The following is a 17,464-nucleotide window of genomic DNA, read 5'->3' as shown; positions in this document are numbered from 1 at the left end:
AAAAATCACTATGAAGCCTGTCCCCATTGCATTGAAAAAAAAAACCCTCCCCTGAATAGGAATCCCTGAAATTGACACACACACACCACATCTCGGTGGGTGGCAAACTTGGGGCAGCCATTCTCATACCTGCTAATCATCCCACTTTGAGCAGGACATCCTGGATTGACAGAAGCTGCCCTGGCTCTTGATATCAATCCTGGATGTTCTGTTTCCTCCTTTGCTTCCTCTTCCACCACGAAGCCTCCATTGAGGCCCACCATGGCCCTCCATAGCCACTGACGTACGCCAGGAAGCCGGGAAGTGCATTTCCAGAAGCATAGCACCAGCTTCTAGAAGTACGTCGGTGGCCTTGGGAGGCCTTGTGGTGGAGGAGCCCTCACTGTGGCAGCAGAGGTCTCAGTCTTGTCAAGGCAGCAGTGGAAGTGGTGGAGGCCTAATGGTAGTGGAGGCCTTGCCACGGTGGCAGAGGACCTGCTGCGGCAGTAGATGCCTCGATGCAGCTGCGGAGGAGAGAAGAGCTGGCGAAGGTAAGTTGGCAGGTGGTGGCAGGGCAAGGAGGCCTGGGTGGTGGCATGTTCTGGATTTGGGATAGGAAAAGTTGGAAGGTATGCAATCTATGTCTCCCATTATTCTCATGGTGTCCTTGTAGACTATTTCCATCTTTACGGAACTGAGTTCAGATTAACTCTTTCTGTGTAGCATAACCAGGTAACAAGTGCAGGGTGATACACTTGTTGTTCAGTTGTATGTTTGCACGGTTGTATGGCTGAAGCCTACTTTCCACCCTCTCCCTTTTACAGTGGTCCTGCAAACCAACAGCGGAAAACCTGCCCTTCAGCTCTGACACACAAACAGGGCCAGCCCTGCTATTAGGCGGAATGAGATGACAGCCTCAGGCAGCTGATTTGGTATGCCATGAAAGGTCTGCAAACAGTTATTTGATTAATTGTTCTTGTATTTTCCTGCTGGAGAAGGGGAGAGGCTCTTACAAGATATTCTGCCTCAAGTGACAAAATAACTTGCTTGGCCCTAGGGTGCTATACACCTTGATTTTGGGGAGAGCGGGGCATGACCCATTTGCTGCTCCACCTCAGGTAGCAATATGTCTTTAGCCAGCCCTTTGTGCAGAGGTCCATCATTCATCAACCTCAAGAGTACAATGTGTCTCTGTCTTCTGTTGAATTGTAGCCTCGAAGGGGTCTTTGCAATAAACAGATATTTAGGAGTCTCCCCATCGCAGCCCATCCATCACAGGCCTAATCTTCACAAGTAGCAGAATGGATGAGGTGGGAGAGTGGACTGCACTACATTAGTCTTCAGGTGAGATAAACCCTCTTTTTTGCATATTTATTCCATTTAAAGCACTCACTGGAAGTAAAAAAACCCCCACAAAACCCCAATAGATGAAGGTGGCTATGTACTTGCCGACTGAGATAATACCTTCCAGCATGACATGACCCAAATCCAGGAAGCCATATTCCAGGTCCACACTCCCACATGTGACTCACATGAGATCACCCCCCCCAAAAAAAAACCACACGGTGTCCATAATAATGTGAGTTTGTGGTGGCCATTTTGGCCACTGTCCACCTGCAAGAAAAAATGGGATGTCCCTTTTTTTCTTTGCAGTTCATGGGTATGTGATATTGGTATTGCTGTTTTTAAAAAGGGAAACATTCACAAATAAGAGCCGGAGCCTCTAATGTTCTCTGCCAAATGATGAGCGGGTCAGAGGAGCTAAACAAGAAATAGAACTATATATACAACAGGTCTTCACTCTTTTAGTTGCTTTCTCACTCTGCTTCTAGCCTTGCCTTCTGCTTGGGCCTAACATCCCAAACAGTGACATTTATCCTTATAAGGCCTGCAGTCTGAAGTGAAAGATCCCATCATTCGCCACCTCAGAAGCACCTTATTGTGCTGCATGTGTAGACCAAGCTGCATTGTTAGGTATATTGGTTGTAATAAATGGTGAAGAAGAGGCAGATTCTTAGGCTGCTACATGGGACAAGGGGGAAGGAAGTGTTTCCTCTTTGCACTTTCTCTTCTCAAGCTTCACTCCACTCCACTCAAGATATGTGGCAACTCACATATCTCTCCCACACGGTGAGATATGGGAGCTCGAGACAAACGCTAAATTTCCATTTTGTCCCTTACACATAAGCATCAAAAACAGAAGAGAAGCAGCATATAGCTTACTTTCCCTGCCACATTGGAAGAACAGCACTTGGCATCTGCACTGCAAGAAGGTCGCAGAATCAGTCCCTGGCATCTCCAGCGAAAAACTCTAGATCATTTATGAACAAACCAAAAAGCCCAAAAGTGGGGGACTCTACTTTCTGAATCTCTCCATTGGGAAAATTGTTCATTATTATTTTTTTTATTTTATTATTATTATTATTATTATTATTATTATTATTATTATTATTATTATTATTTTGTTGTTGTTTCCTCTTGCCAAAGGCAACTCAAAGCAACATACTAAACAACAACAAAGCAAAAAGCCATATAGATACATTAAAACAAAAACTCTTTGCTACCTGTTACAATGAGTAACCATAGCCCCTGTCCCCCAATACAGAGGGGCAAATATGTCAACTTTGTTTTTTCATTTTTTTACTATCTGAAATCCAGTTCTCTACATTTCCATTTTTTTAAAAAAATAAGTCCTCATAAAAGTTCATCCTCATTGTGCTATTTTTAAATAGTATGTTGATTTTGCCTAACATGCACTTTTTTGCCAAGCAGTGCTCTCTAATACAACACACTTGTGTAATTCTTTTCACTGACATATACATTTTTATCTTAGTATATGCATTTTTGTACACATTTCTTGGTTGGAGAACTGCATTGCAAAATTCAGGGATTTTTGCAAAATTCGGGGAATTTGGGAATTTTCAAAGGATGGCTATGTTTCAGTCTGTATATTTCCACCAGAAAATATGATTTAGGTTTCTCCCCCAACCCAAGAAACCCACCCCCATCCTTCTGAGAGAAGGCAGGCAGGCAGGCTTACAGATCTGATCAGAAACAGGTCCTTTTTTTTAAATTACTAATTATGAATTTATTAGGATCAGATAAATTTTAGAAGCTGAAGGGTGTTCCACATAAGGCAGTTATACATCAGAGGAAACAAAACCCATTTTGGCTTCAGATTGTTGGATTCTGTCCCTTTAAAGTTATATCTCATGTTTTCCAGACTATTTTTGGCTCCTGTATTTCCCTCCGACACCAGCCTTGTCACGTACAGCGGCTGGTGTGTTGATAATATGCTGACTTCATCTCAACAGCTCAGGAGACTGATTTCACCCCCCCACCTCCTTTAGATGTGACCTTACCGAAGGATGAAGGACACGCTTAGCGCAAACAGTACCTCAACATGTGTCAGAAATGTATATTGCGCACTCAACAGCCATTATATCTGGACGCTACCGAATGACATCTTAAGGATATATTGCTCTAATATAGTGGCTGGCATGTCATGTGAGTTACTCAAACAAATACCAAAGGCAGGCAGGTTACCAGCTGGACAATTTACACCATTTGCTGAAGCAACAAAATCCTGCTTGTAAGAAGAATTCCTTCAAGGTCTTTGTGTCACACTCTGACACAATGGATATAGATAAGGAACAAAGGCTTAGAGCAGAATTTCATGGAGAACCTGTGGTCTTCCATGGAACCTTGTAGTCCAAGTTGTTGGACTACAAACTCCCATCATCTCCAACCGCATGCCGGCTGTAGTCAACAACATCTGGTAGACTACAGGTTAGCCACCCATCCCTGGATTGTGGGATAATCCCACTGCTGAAAGGGTGCTCTAATTTTACCTCTCGAACTGGAGCTCACCCTCAACATAACATCAAAGATATGCTGGGCAATAATAATAAGTGTGTTGGCAGCTGCATGATTAACATTTGGCAGGGATCAGAAAGCCCTAAGAAGCCCCTCAAAAAAAGGAATGGCTTTTGAAGCGACAGGATTTGGTACATCCTGTTAAGCTGACAGCCTACTTATAAATATCTTCTAAAAGCTCATTATAAAGAGAATTTGGAGCGCAGATTATGCAATACTTTCAGGGCGGAACAGTTGCTCAGTTTGGGTGAACCTGGCTTGAAAATAGAGCAATCCTAAAGCCAGGCAAAGGGGGCGCAAGTGTTGCTCCACTGGCAGAGAGGAAGATCTGCACTTATACAACTAGAGGCCTCCAGGGTGGCCAAGGATCCCCAGAATCCTCACCTCTCCTTATACTTCCAACAGCCCCCCCCCCCAATAGGCCCTATATACCACCAGCTCTTGAGTAGGCAGATGCTTGCTCTGATCCACCTGAGCTCTTCTGATGTTTTGTTGGGTAATTACCGGTAATAATAATAATAAATTTTAATTTATACCCAGCCCTCCCCGGCTGGAGCTGGGCTCAGGGCGGCTAACCTCATCAAACTAACACAGTATACAAAGACAATAAGAAACATAAAGCAGGCAATCAATCAATTAATTAAAATACATCTTAAAATTAGTTCAGAGCAAATTAAAATCTGGACAGATGGCAGTCCACAGGGTAAAATTGAGCGTGGTTAATATTCTCTAGGGCCAACTGTTACCACTGGTCTTATAAGGGACCTGTGAGTGGGCTAGGAGGCCTTTTTAATGCTTGTTCGTATACAGAAATAAAAGAATCGGCCTGACCACCACCAAAGGCCTGGCGGAATAGTTCCATCTTGCAGGCCCTGCGGAAAGATGTCAAATCCCACAGGGCCCTGGTCTCTTGTGAGAGAGGGTTCCACCAAGCTGGGGCCACAGCCGAAAAGGCCCTGGCTCTGGTCGAGGCCAGTCTAATCTCCCTGGGGCCTGGGATCTTCAGGGTGTTATTATCTGCAGACCTTAAGGTCCTCCGTGGGGCATACTAGGAGAGGCGGTCCCATAGGTATGAGGGTCCTAGGCTGTATAGGGCTTTAAAAGTTAAAACCAGCACCTTAAACCTGATTCTGTACTCCACTGGGAGCCAGTGCAGCTGGTATAGCACCGGGTGAATGTGCTCCCACGGCGAGGACCCTATGGGATCCTCACACCTAATGGGAGGTTTTGGACTGTAGCTCACACCATTCCTATCCCAAACATCAGGAGAGCACCAGGTTGGGTAAGGCTGGGCCGTAGAAGAAGAATCTTCTGCAGCACTTGTCTGAAATTGCCCTAGCTAGTGTCATACCTGGCTCCTATTCTAGCTCTCACATGTGCATACATGCAAATCTGCATGCACAATACCCTTTCTGAGCTAATCCAAAACAAACAAACAAAAAAGAATTATGCGAATTGAACTAACTCCAAGTAGCACAATGAGCCCTTCAAAACAAACCAGAAGAATGGATAGGAGGAAATGACCTCAGTTGCAGATAGGCTCGGCCAGCAACATTATGCAATCTCTGCAAGGAAATATGTACTGTGCACCCAGTATTGCCATTTCCAATGCAGGGGTAATTCAAAGCAATATTGATGCAGAATTGAGAGGGAATAAGAGGCACACTTAACTCCCATTTGACTCAATAGGGACTAACTGCCTAGTTTAGCATTGCTATAAATATACTTACTCTTTTATGCTTCTGGTTTTATATTCTAATCCACTTGAAGCCTTCAGGGTAGGGTGGAATAATAAGCAATTGAAGGTCACTTATTTCCTCGGACCATGTGAGCCTGATGTTCTTACCTAGATTGCACTCAACAACTTTCACATTACATGAGAATTCAGAAGGAAAGTACTAAGGTTCATATCCTGCTTGGTCTTGTTTCATTGTACTCCTGAATGAGACTAAGGCTGCTTATATTTAAAGCACACAGCCTTACATTTAAAGCACACAGCTTTAAATGTCTTACATTTAAAGTACACAGCCCAGCAAGAATCGTGGCAACTGTGATTTGTTAGAGGTAGTGGAAATTCTAGCTCTGTGGGGGGTAAACTCCAGTTATCAGGTTCAGGGGAAGTGTTTTAAATGTATGGTGTGTATGTGGCCTAAGAGTCTTTCAACACAGGAATGTGAGGATGAATTTGAGGAGCATAAAAACATTAAAACCAACAATAAAATATTATTTAGATATATCTGAAGCAGGAAATGGGGTAGGAAGGCTCTTGGACCTTTGGACAGCATGAATGTCAGGGGTGTGCTAAAAGAGGGAAAGGAGATTGTGGAAAAGCAGAATGTATTCTTTGCAAAACCCTGTATCCAAACTAACTTTCTCAGGTAGTCTGAGGAACTGTGGCAAATAGTGGGGACAAGTGACAACATTCCAGCCCACATTGACAAATTACAAATGAACAAATCACTGGGCCCATACTGGCAATTTGCACAACACTGGGTCCAATTGAGATACCTGAAAGTGCTCACATGTGAAGCTGCTGATCTTTTCAATACAATATTCAGTTTGTCTCTAAGTTAGAACCACACACACCCTTTTTTAAGGATCCTAGGAAATTCAATGTAATTACAGACATGTTAGGTTAACATCTCTTCCAAGAAAGCCCTAGGCTTCCAAAGAACGGTTATAATAGCTGTACATCTTAACCTATCAATACAATCAGGTGGCACTTAGTGCAAACGATCCCACAGCAAACATAAGGCTAATCAGAAAGCTATTCAGCTTTGTATGTGAACTGTTTTGATGAAGATGTGTATTGTGTTAGGCAGCTTAACACTGACATACCACAGGAATGCCACCATTTCATGTTATAAGGCCCCACCATCACATATCTAAAAGTAGCATCCTTGAATCAAACGAGTCTATTCTGAAGTAAATCAGGCCAAGATAATATCTACCCTTTTTAAACACTGGTTGAACTCTCAGTCATGAAAAGAGATGCATATTTAATTGCTGTCAAGCTTATATTAGGAAGTGGCAAGTGTACACAAAAGATTAATGGCTGTCATATGGAATTCCAGTAGTCACAAATGGGATCCTTGATCTCTCTCTCTCTCTGAGTTTGTTAATAATGAATGCCCAGTGAGCTGCATATAAACAGGCAACGCCAGAAGAGTAAATAAGTTGTGGTTTCATGGAATGTCATCATTCACCAGTGCTTGTTTCCTGCCAAAGTCCCATCCATCCACAGAAAGTCTTTCTGTATAGGAAGAGCAACTCCAGCTATTCAAACATCAGTCCTCCCACGATCACCTTGACTCTCACTTGCTGGAGTCAAATGCAATTGGCAACTTAGAAAGTAAGTATAGATGGGCTGATCCCACAGACTGAAATAGAAAAGCACGTGTGAACACTTAAGACCTGCAACCCCCCCCCCAACATTCCTGTATAGCCTGCTCTTATCTCCCACTTATCTGTATGGCAGAAGTGGAGAATCCCAGATACTGAATGGGTCTGCTTTAATTGATTCCTAAAATTCATAGCCAAGTCAGAATCAATATTAGTAATAACAATTTATTAATATCATTCTCCATACAATTGCCTTAAGGTGATGCACAAAAGAACAACAACAAAAACCAGAAGATGCATTTAAAACAAAATTAAAGCCAGATACTCAAGACACAGATCCATTGGCCCAGCATTTATAGATCTTCACATTGTTTCTGGAAAGTGCAAAAGGCAGGTGACTGTCATCTCTCAACAGGGATACTCCTCCACAGAACAGGGGCTAAAAGCTTCTGAGATCTTTGAAACTTGCAGGAGAACTCTCCCACAGATCTCAGATATAAGGTGGTCTCTCAGGTAACCCAGTCCTGAGTTGTGTATGACCTTCTACGACAACACCAACATCTTGAACTTGGCTTGGTAGCAGACTGGCAGGCAGTGCAGATCTTGCATGCAGGTTGGTGTATACTGATGGTAACTTGCTCACACAAGTAATCTAGCCACTTCATTTCCCACCAGCTGCAGCTTCCAGACCAACTCCAAGTATGGCCCCACATGGAGTGCATTGCAGTAATCCAGAGGTGAGGTTATCTTTTTTTATATATATAAATTTTTTATTAAAATTTCCATAATTTTATAACAACAAAAACAAAACAAAGCAATACAATAGACACAACAAACAAAAAACAAGTACAATTTCAGAATCTTATTTTCTTATAATTTACTTCCCCGACTTCCTCATACTTCCCCTTTCTGTATTCCAATTTCTAATCAATTATTCAGCAAATCCTTCCCTTATTTTAACTTAAGTTTAATCTTACTTATTCTCTTTAACTTATCCTTTACCACTAGTAACTGCTTATTTTCTAATCCAACATCATTTTAACACTCATTAATTTTGCAGTAGTTCTTTAAATAGTCCTTAAATTTTTTCCAATCTTCTTCCGCTGTTTCTCTTCCCTGGTTTCGGATTCTGCTCGTCATTTCTGCCAAACCCATATAGTCAATCACCTTCATCTGCCATTCTTCCAAGGTGGGTAGACAGAGGTGAGGTTATCAATGTGGTCAAGCTATCACAGTCCAAGAATAGCTGTAGCTGTCTTACCAGTTTAGGACTCACCTTTTGTGATTGTATTTTTAGTTTTAAGTCTGTTCTAAATTGTATTTTACATTGTTGCAATCCACCCTGGGACTTTAGGCTTGCACCTTTAGCCTACCTACATATAAAAACATTATGCCAACCAAATCCAGATAAAACAGACACATTGGTGGCAGAATCTGCTTTCCTTGTCCCCGTGGCCCTGCGATGTCTCCCATGTGGCGTTATGTTATTTATACTCTTAATTAAATAAATTTCTCCAAGGATGTTCTGATTACAGTGATAAAGCAATGGTTGTCTTGCATGAAATAAGCTCAGGGTGATTAATTGGGAGGGGGCAGTTCTCTGACTCATTGTACACATTGGTAGATTTGCTTTTAGCAAATAATTTGGTGGCAAACTTAACGAGGCTTTAAAAAAAATCAGCCTATACAAACTGATTATATGTGCACTTTAGCTTCCAGATCTGTCGTATCGGAGGTCTCCATTGAATAGGCTTGCTCCTTTCCTGAATGTTGATGGTACAATTTCCCCCCACAGGAAGGGTAGTATAAAAGATAAAAGCTTTATCTCTTTAATTTTACACAAGTTCCATTAGAGGTGCTATGATTGCTGGCAATGTGAACTGAGAGGTCAATACCACAGATAAATATAAGGTGGCCAGGGGAATATAAATACTGCTTCATGCCTGAGGGACAAATGCAACAAAGCCATGAGCAAGAACCTTTGATGGGTTCAATCCCTTTGGACATGGTGGGGCTTTCTTCCAAGTAAACATGCAGACGTTCCTGAGATATATGTCCTTCAAACAAGGTGTCATAATTTATGATTTTGGTTTTTTTGGCAGACACGAGATTTTTTCTGAATTCTTCCTAAACTCTTTAAGGTGAAAGGTAAGATGGAAGCAGACTATCTTCTAAATACATGTGGTTTTTCAGAGGCAAAAAGAGGAGCAGAATATGCAGCACCGTAGTGTCAGAAAATAAAAGAAAGGGAGTTTGTGAAAATGCAAACAGCTGCAGCAGGAGTTCCTGTTCTTTGCAGAACCTTACGAAAAGAAGAGAACAAGGTTGACAATAAAATACGTGCAGAAGGAAAATAGTGGAAGATACTGCAGTTACTGTTATTGCTAAAGCTGGAAAATACGCTACGTCAGAAGGAGTTTGGGTATCAAATGGCAGGTCAGAATTCAAACAAAGATGTGCCCTCTCAAGCCCACATTTCCAGCATGATCACACTCCTGTCTTAGTGATGTCTACGCTTGGTCATGTCCACAGAATTGAAGATGGCAGAATCCCCTAGGATATGCTCTACGGGGAACTGGCTTCCAGAACGAGACCAACTCTGCATTAGAAAGATGTCTGCAGCAAAACATGTCTCTCCTGCATCAGTCTCTACAGCCACAGCTGGTGCTGCAACCTTCCAACAGCTTGACCTGATGTCCAAAAGCACGCTCCTCCATTGTTTCCTGAGACAGAAGGATGCCACCAGGGAACAAACATCACAAGTGAAATAATCAGGATCGCCAGCTCCTACTCCTGGACACTTAAATAGCTCCATTATGTAGAAATGGTTTCTCATCCTATAGCTGTGTAGCTGAAACAGAGTAATGGGAGATGCCATTCCTGCATAAATGGTTCCGTATCCCAGAAAAAGGCACAATCTCCACACCTACTCGCCTCCTCTAAATCCCAGAATTTCACAGATCATACTGGCGTACTGGTTGAGAAGCTGCTCTCAGACAATGTGAGAACCATATGATGTCAGAAGCAGTTTCAGATCAGTGTGCCAAGGCACTTTCTGTGCCTCAGCAGGTTCTAGGTAGCCAGGCACACCACAAAAATGCAGCTAATTAGTGGGCGCTGTCTGAAGTCTGGTCCTTGGAGATTATTCACCTGGCTGCCAAGTCAAGAAGGAATGCACTCCAATTATTTATATACTGAGTTACAAGTGGCAGTTACGAAGGACAATTTCACCAGGTAAGGAGTTACGAGAAATACAGTACATCTCTAACATTGCGAAAGAAATGCAAGCAACGACCGATTTCCAGGGAACAGTCATGCCCAAAATATTATATGCCGATGGGGTGGTTGGTTGCCTTGGTCCCTCTACATACATAATAGATTAAAAAAAAAATTTTTTTTTTCACGTGTTAAAACATTGTGCTTGGATCTGTCAATACAGCCAACCTAGCAAGGATTGAATATTGAACCCCACAATTTATAGCCATTTTGTTCCTTGTTTACTTACATATATTTCACCACATTGACCCTCAGAAACATTGTGTCAACACTGCTACTATTGTGGTATTATGCCACCTGGCCTTTTTATTTATAACTCATCATTTCCAGAGTCTAATGCAAGGGTGGCTAAAGTTATTTTGGCCCAATAGCCACCTTCATCCCTTGGTCATCCATGCCAGCAGTGGGTATGGCTACCCCATACTCTCTCATGCACACTCTCACATTCACACACACACACCACCCAAGCAGATCAGCTGAGAAGGGGAGTTTATTATTCCCTCTCCGCTTGTCAAATGCTTAAAAAGATGACCAGAGAGGGCATCCCAGTAAGGGCACAATATTTACGTTTTCTTCTCTCTTTTGCCATCACCACCAAACTGGGTGATGGGTCTTGGGTAAGGAGAAATATTTGCTGGGAGGGAGGCAGATCAGCCCCCCAAACTGGTCCCCACAATCTACTATGAACAATAACCTGTCCTGATCTTGATAAGAGATATGTCATAAGGTGACACCATGGAAAGTTCTCAGTGAGCACCCTTTTCCTAGAATGCCTAGACTTGACTGAAACCTTTGACACATCCAGGGCCAGACTATCCCTCCCATGCCCTGCCTCTTCCTTGATGAGAGGGAAGCCTTAAAGGGACAGGCCTCTAGCTTGGAGTCCAGCGTACTTACTCTCCTCTGATTATTCCCTCCAGGTTCGTTGCCTGTGTTGATAGGCCATCATGGGGATGGGGTTCCCTGGCATGGAGCCATGTGGTTCCACAGGGGTTGCAGGCTCTGGAAGTACAGTCACTGAAGGTTTAGATTCAGGGGTCCCTGAATAAACCCCCCCCCAATCTGATGGACTTGGACCTGGTCATGATGCTGGGGTTGGTTTGGTTTCCAGGACCTGTCTCTCTGTGGTGCTAGATCAGCAAGTCTGGCCAGCCCTTCTTCATTTGAGACAGAGGTAGAATCTACACACATATAAAAAAAATGTGAAAATGCTTTGTAAAAATGTATTGAATTTTCCACAGCTCACTAGTTCACCTTCTGGTGAGTGATATCCATTTTTATGGGTAGCCATCACTACCCAGCTTAGCTTCTAGGGTTGTCCTTATATGATTAAAAAGTAATGATCCATGATCACTGATCACATGAAATCTTAGGACAGACATTTCACTCTGGTGGTACCTGCAGTACCCTGTGGCATGCCGTAGTTACCTGTGCGTGAATAGCTTGCTGTTTCTTCCAAACATGGCTGACATCTACCTAGTGGACAAGTAAATGTCAAACTGAGAATCAGCTAACTTGGCCAGTAACCACACAGAGAGTTATCTTTTGGAGCCTCATTTATTTTTATTACTCAGCATGCAATTAAATATTGTTGGAAATGAAACAAATTCACTGTCCTCAGTTTTCTTCGTTATGTCCTGGGTATTCTCAGAAAGCATTTGCAGACAGGTTTGGCCCCAGGCTTCTATTAAATACTGCATCATTAAAGAGCATGTATAATGGAGAATCAGGAAATTGCAGAAGAGGGAATGATGTAGGGTGTTCTGGCTGAGGAGCTAATGTAAGAAAACATTAATGCCTTTGAAAAGAATAGCCACTTTAGGGCATCTTATGAAAGGTCAGATGATATAAAGGGAATTCTAATTTTTGAAAGGCTCATCAAGATTTTAAACATTTTGCAAAGCATCAAAAGCCATAACAATCAATTACTTCAAGGGACAAACTCTTCAGTTCAAGGGTGGCCAATATGGCGCCCTACAGGTTTTATGGGCTGCAACTCCCATCTGCCCCAGCCAACATAGCCAAAGGTCAGGAATGACTGGACAGGCTATTCCTGCATTAGTTAATATTTGTGAATTTATGAAGATTGTCCTTGGAGGAAGCTTTGTACTGTGACTCAAGATTTAGGAGCTTCTTTTCTACATAATGTGTGAACTTCTGAGAACGGTTCCTTTGTGCCAGTACTAGAAAGTTGCAGGATTTTTTAATTGTACCTGTTCAAACATATATCTGCCTATGAGCTTCTAAATGAATTGCTAAGATTTTGCATGGAATTCAGCTCTGAGTGAAGACTTCTTGTCTAACTTCCCTTTTTTAGGTTATAGGATGATCTTCAGTGCATTTAAAATTAATCCATTTTTATACAGACACTATTCAATTTTGTACACATGACTTGGCTGGAGCACTGCATTCAAAATCTGGAGAAGGGTGGATTTCAGAGGATGGCTGGGTTTGGTCCTAAGACAGCTTGCAAACAGTTCTAAAATTGTTTATCTTTCCTAGAATGTGGAACTAAAGCAATTAACACAATTATAAAAATACAGGCTGCAAAATAGCAGCATCCAAAAAGAAAGAAACCACTGAAAGAAAGATGAACATCATATTTTAAAAAATCTAGCAGCAGTATAATATTGGTCTGAACTTGTCCCAGAAGTCCTTATGCACAGTCATGTTTCCATAAAGGCAAAAGTAGTGATTCAACCAGGCCAATGATTCACCAATGTCAACCTTCCCTCGAAAGGTATTGCAATGTCATGGCGCCATGACCGAAAGAACACCTCTAAGAAGCAGTGTGCATCACCTCAAGTCGTTCAAATGCAGACATAGGACAAGTTCCAGGTATCAACTTAAGATTTATTAGGAAATCGCAGCAAAGTGTAATACTTGGCTCAGGGAGTAAAAGTGGGGAAAACATTTCTAGATCAAACTGGTACTTTTCTCCTATCTTGCTAGGGAAAACTTTCATATTTCTAATTGTCTATTACCAATTAAAGACAGTCAAACCAGGGGGTACAAGTCTCTTCCCCTTTCTATTTAAACTAAATTTCCCAAGCAAGTGTGTTCAGTGTCTATGTCAGCAATGTTCCCATGTGGCATTCTGTCCCAGGATTTTAGATAAAAAGCGGGGGAAAGGGAGAGAACCCTTGATCACCTGCTCTTTAATGGTAAAACTTCTCTAAATTCTAAAAATGTGTCCACTTCTCAAAAGTTGAGCTGTGAAAGGAGGGAGGGAATATTCAACCCAGCTTTAGTCTCGGGGATATGATATTTCTAAGCATTGGCAGTCTGCAGGTGTTTTTTGTGTGAAGAGAGCTGGTGGGGTAAAAAAAAAAAAAAAAGCAAGTGACGTCATATTCTTAGCCCAACCTTCAAAGCCACATGGCTTTGCCTCTTCTCGTGAGTAACACTTGCACAGGGCTCTTGTTTTCCCACATTTAACTATTTACTTTTTCCTGCTTGGTAACAAACAATTGCAACCATAGCAATTAGTGCTATGGGGCACCAACTGTGTGGAAGTAATTATGTTTATTGTGTAATGAGGGTTTTGGGGATTTGGGTGGGGGGAAGGAATTCAAATGGCAGTAGGGCTGAAAAGAGAATATATAATGGGCCACATCATTTGATAGTTTTCACTGACAGTTATTCTGCCAAGACCATTTTGTCTTAACATGAAACCTCAGGCATGTCTTTGGTCAACTGTCCCACGTGATAACCGCAACCAAGTTTAAACAGACAACCACAAAAATTGTTCAGGACAAAATCCCATCCTCATTAGAAAGAAAAAAAAAGATACTCTCTGTGGATAACATTCTTGAGCTGCCCAGACAAAATCCGCATTGCTGAGAGCTCAGCTGTGGTCTTCCTGTTCTATTGTGGCCGCATAAAGGTGTACCTGGCTTGTTTAAGTCAACAAGCTCTTCTCATATATCCAAGCCACAAATATTTCCGATATATTTCTGCTAAACACATTGCCTAGGGTGTGGTGAGTTACAGAGGAGGAGTACAAAAGAAAACATTTGTCAAGGAAGAACTCCAGGTATGCTTCTAGTTAAAAATAAACAGAGAGCGAGATTAAAACATGAGGAACGTTGATGCCAGATAATATGCTGGGATGCCTCTTAGTTTGAACCCAGACACCTCTTACGTCTGCAGTCCTTTTGATGTCATTTGGGTGATTTTGAAGATGGGGGGGGGGCGGGGCTGCTGTTGTTTTGCTTTTTGACACCATTTTTACCAGCAGCCTTCCTGGAAGTTTTCATTGACTGAATATATTTATTTAAATCCTGTTTCTCTTTTCCAGATGACACAGAGGATCATTCAGCTACACTTCTACTACATCATTCATGCCACTAGAAAATCTGATGCTGGCAGCCAGGTCTGTTAAGAGCAAAAATTAAATGTAAAAAAAAAAGGGGGGGGGAGTTAAAAGACCCATGAGTGACAGTTTATGCTTTGCTCACAAAAGCATGGTAATGCACTATAATCTTTGAAATTACTTCCTGGAGGAAATATTCCAGAGACGTCTTTGTTTGAAACTAAATATACTGCAATGTCAGATACAATAACTGGAAAGTGAAATCTGATGCGTTATTGACTTGTGTGTTTGGTATTTGTATTATCTCATTTGCCACAATGTTCAGATTAGCATCTTCATAAGTTTACAGCCCAGTGATGTTCTCATTTCCCTGGGACTAAGCCCCACTGAACACAAAAAGAATTATTGCCAAGAAAATATGCATAGGATTTGACTGTTTATTTCATTAAAATGGTGCCAATAACATATTTATATGATTTAGTGCAGCCTGTTACTTTCCATTCCAAAAGAAGCAGTAATCAGCAACACAACAGATTTTAGGAAATAGTGAAGTGTGCAACTATTTGCTAAATTTTATCTGTTTCATTTTGCTATTGTCCTCCTCCCAGTGCTACCTTTCCATCTAAACAGAGGCACAGAGATTTCCCCAACCATAAAATGAGGAGAGGAATTACTGAGGATAGTTTATTTCACCGTATTTCAAAGTCACATTGTCCCTGGGCAACGTAATTGTTAATTTTATCCAGGGGCTGATACTACACAGTGGTGATACAGAAAGAGTTAATAATAATAGTTGTAAGCTGGAATCCTTTGCACACTTACCTGCAGTGAACCTAATTCACCACAGCAAGGATCCTAATATGGTTCACGAGGGAATTTTATTTATTATTTATTACATTTATATGCCACCTTTTATCTGAACATCACAGGGGGCTTTACAATATAAAAAAACAAAAACACAAGCACAAAATACATAACCTAACAACAACAACACCAATATCCCCAACACATCTGAAAGGTTATAGATTGTTTAATCAGTCAAATGCCTGGCTGAAGAGAAATGTTTTCACCTGGTACCTAAACACACATAACAAAGGTGCAAGGTGAGCTGCCCTGGGGCAAGTATTCTGCAAACAGGGAAGCACCACAGAAAAGACCCATTCTTGTGTTGCTATCTCCCCCGACCTCTCATGGAGGAGGCACACAAAGAAGGGCCTGAAACGATGACTGCAGGGTCTAAGTCAGTTCATATGGGGAGCAGTATTGTGTATTGTGGTCCTGAGCTGTTTGAAGCTTTATAGGTCAATGCCAGAACTTTGAATTGGGCCCAGAAACCGTCTTGTGCCGATGAGCAACCTGGCCGCTCAGTTCTGCACCGATCTGTCTTCAGAGGCAGCCCCATGTATAAATGCATTGCAGTAATATAACCTAGAGATTTTCCCCAATGCATGCCCACATGTCCCACGCTTGACGTCATATGTGACATAGATGTAGAGAAATCCCGATGGCTCCTTCGCAAGTGGGGCTTGTATTCTGAACATTTCCCACTTGACACCAAATGCAAGCACTGCTGGGACTGAGTCCTTTGAGATGTTTACTGCCAAAGTGGGGACCTAGCCTCCAGCCACAGTGATCACCATGATGGCCTAATAAGGATGAATGCGTATAGGCTTTGCTTTTATTTACCTGACAGTGGGTTGCCATGGATTACACATGGATGTTAGTTTTCCTGCTGGTATCATTATGCTGTGCTGTGCCAAATGCCAGTGTATGAGCAAACCTACTCTTTCGAAGGTACTTTACTTCAGAAGCAGTAAGTATGGGGTTGTAGTCAATATTAGTCATACATAGAGTAAAAACCCATTTACTCAGAGTAGAACTGTTGAAATTAATGGAGATGACTCACTTAGGTCTATTAATTGAAGCAGGTCTACTTAGTTGGTGACTAACCCATGAATGCCAGTTAGTTTTTAAAAAACCACCCTGCTTAATTCAGATTTCCTGAACCAATATGCTATCATTTGAAATTTGTACTTCTCCAAATTTTGCAATGTAGTTTTCCAACCCAAAAAATGGATGCAAAAGTGTGCATATTAGGGGAAAGGGCACACACAAATGCATAGGTTAATTAAAACAATGTCAAAAAATGCATTATAGTAGAAGTTGCTTGTAAAAAAAAAAGGTGTGCACTGCACAAAAATTACCTAATTTACCTAAAAATTATCTAAAAATAGATATGAAGTTTGGTTTTTAACCTTAAAAAAAATGGCCAACAGATGTAGAAATAGAGCTAACTGTACTTCTGATCAGAAAAATGAGAAAGTGGGAGAAACTGAAATCGACATATTTTACGCATCTGTAAATTATGGCAAATTTAAAACATTGCGGCATCTGGGATGGGGGATGAAATTTTTTTAATATATAAAATATTTTTTTAAAAATGGATAAAACAATTCAGTGGAAAAACTAACCTTAGTTTCATATTATTATTCCTTCACAAACAGGTCAAGGGAAGATCTGAACCAAGTGCTTTGACACTCTAAATGCACATCCTTGCATCTTTTTTCCAGATGCTTTAAATCAGGGTGCTCAGGTGATATCTTGGCTGCTGCACCTTTAACAGTTGCACTGCTGCCATGCAAGCCACACCAGCAGAAGTTCCCTCAGCCACACAAC

The 17,464-nt window shown here is 41.6% G+C and overlaps 1 long non-coding RNA gene across 1 annotated transcript; it reads left to right on the top strand.

The window, feature by feature from the left end:
• Positions 1 to 1,233: 1,233 nt before the first annotated feature.
• Positions 1,234 to 14,848, top strand: LOC310827601. The gene is made up of 3 exons (XR_014556459.1): positions 1,234 to 1,323; positions 3,203 to 3,372; positions 14,774 to 14,848. It is a non-coding gene; the product is annotated as an uncharacterized lncRNA (long non-coding RNA).
• Positions 14,849 to 17,464: the final 2,616 nt, after the last annotated feature.

Source organism: Podarcis gaigeae (assembly GCF_964106915.1).
Source record: "Podarcis gaigeae genome assembly, chromosome: 11".
Lineage (NCBI taxonomy): Eukaryota > Metazoa > Chordata > Lepidosauria > Squamata > Lacertidae > Podarcis > Podarcis gaigeae.
This window is presented reverse-complemented; position numbering and strand designations above follow the sequence as displayed.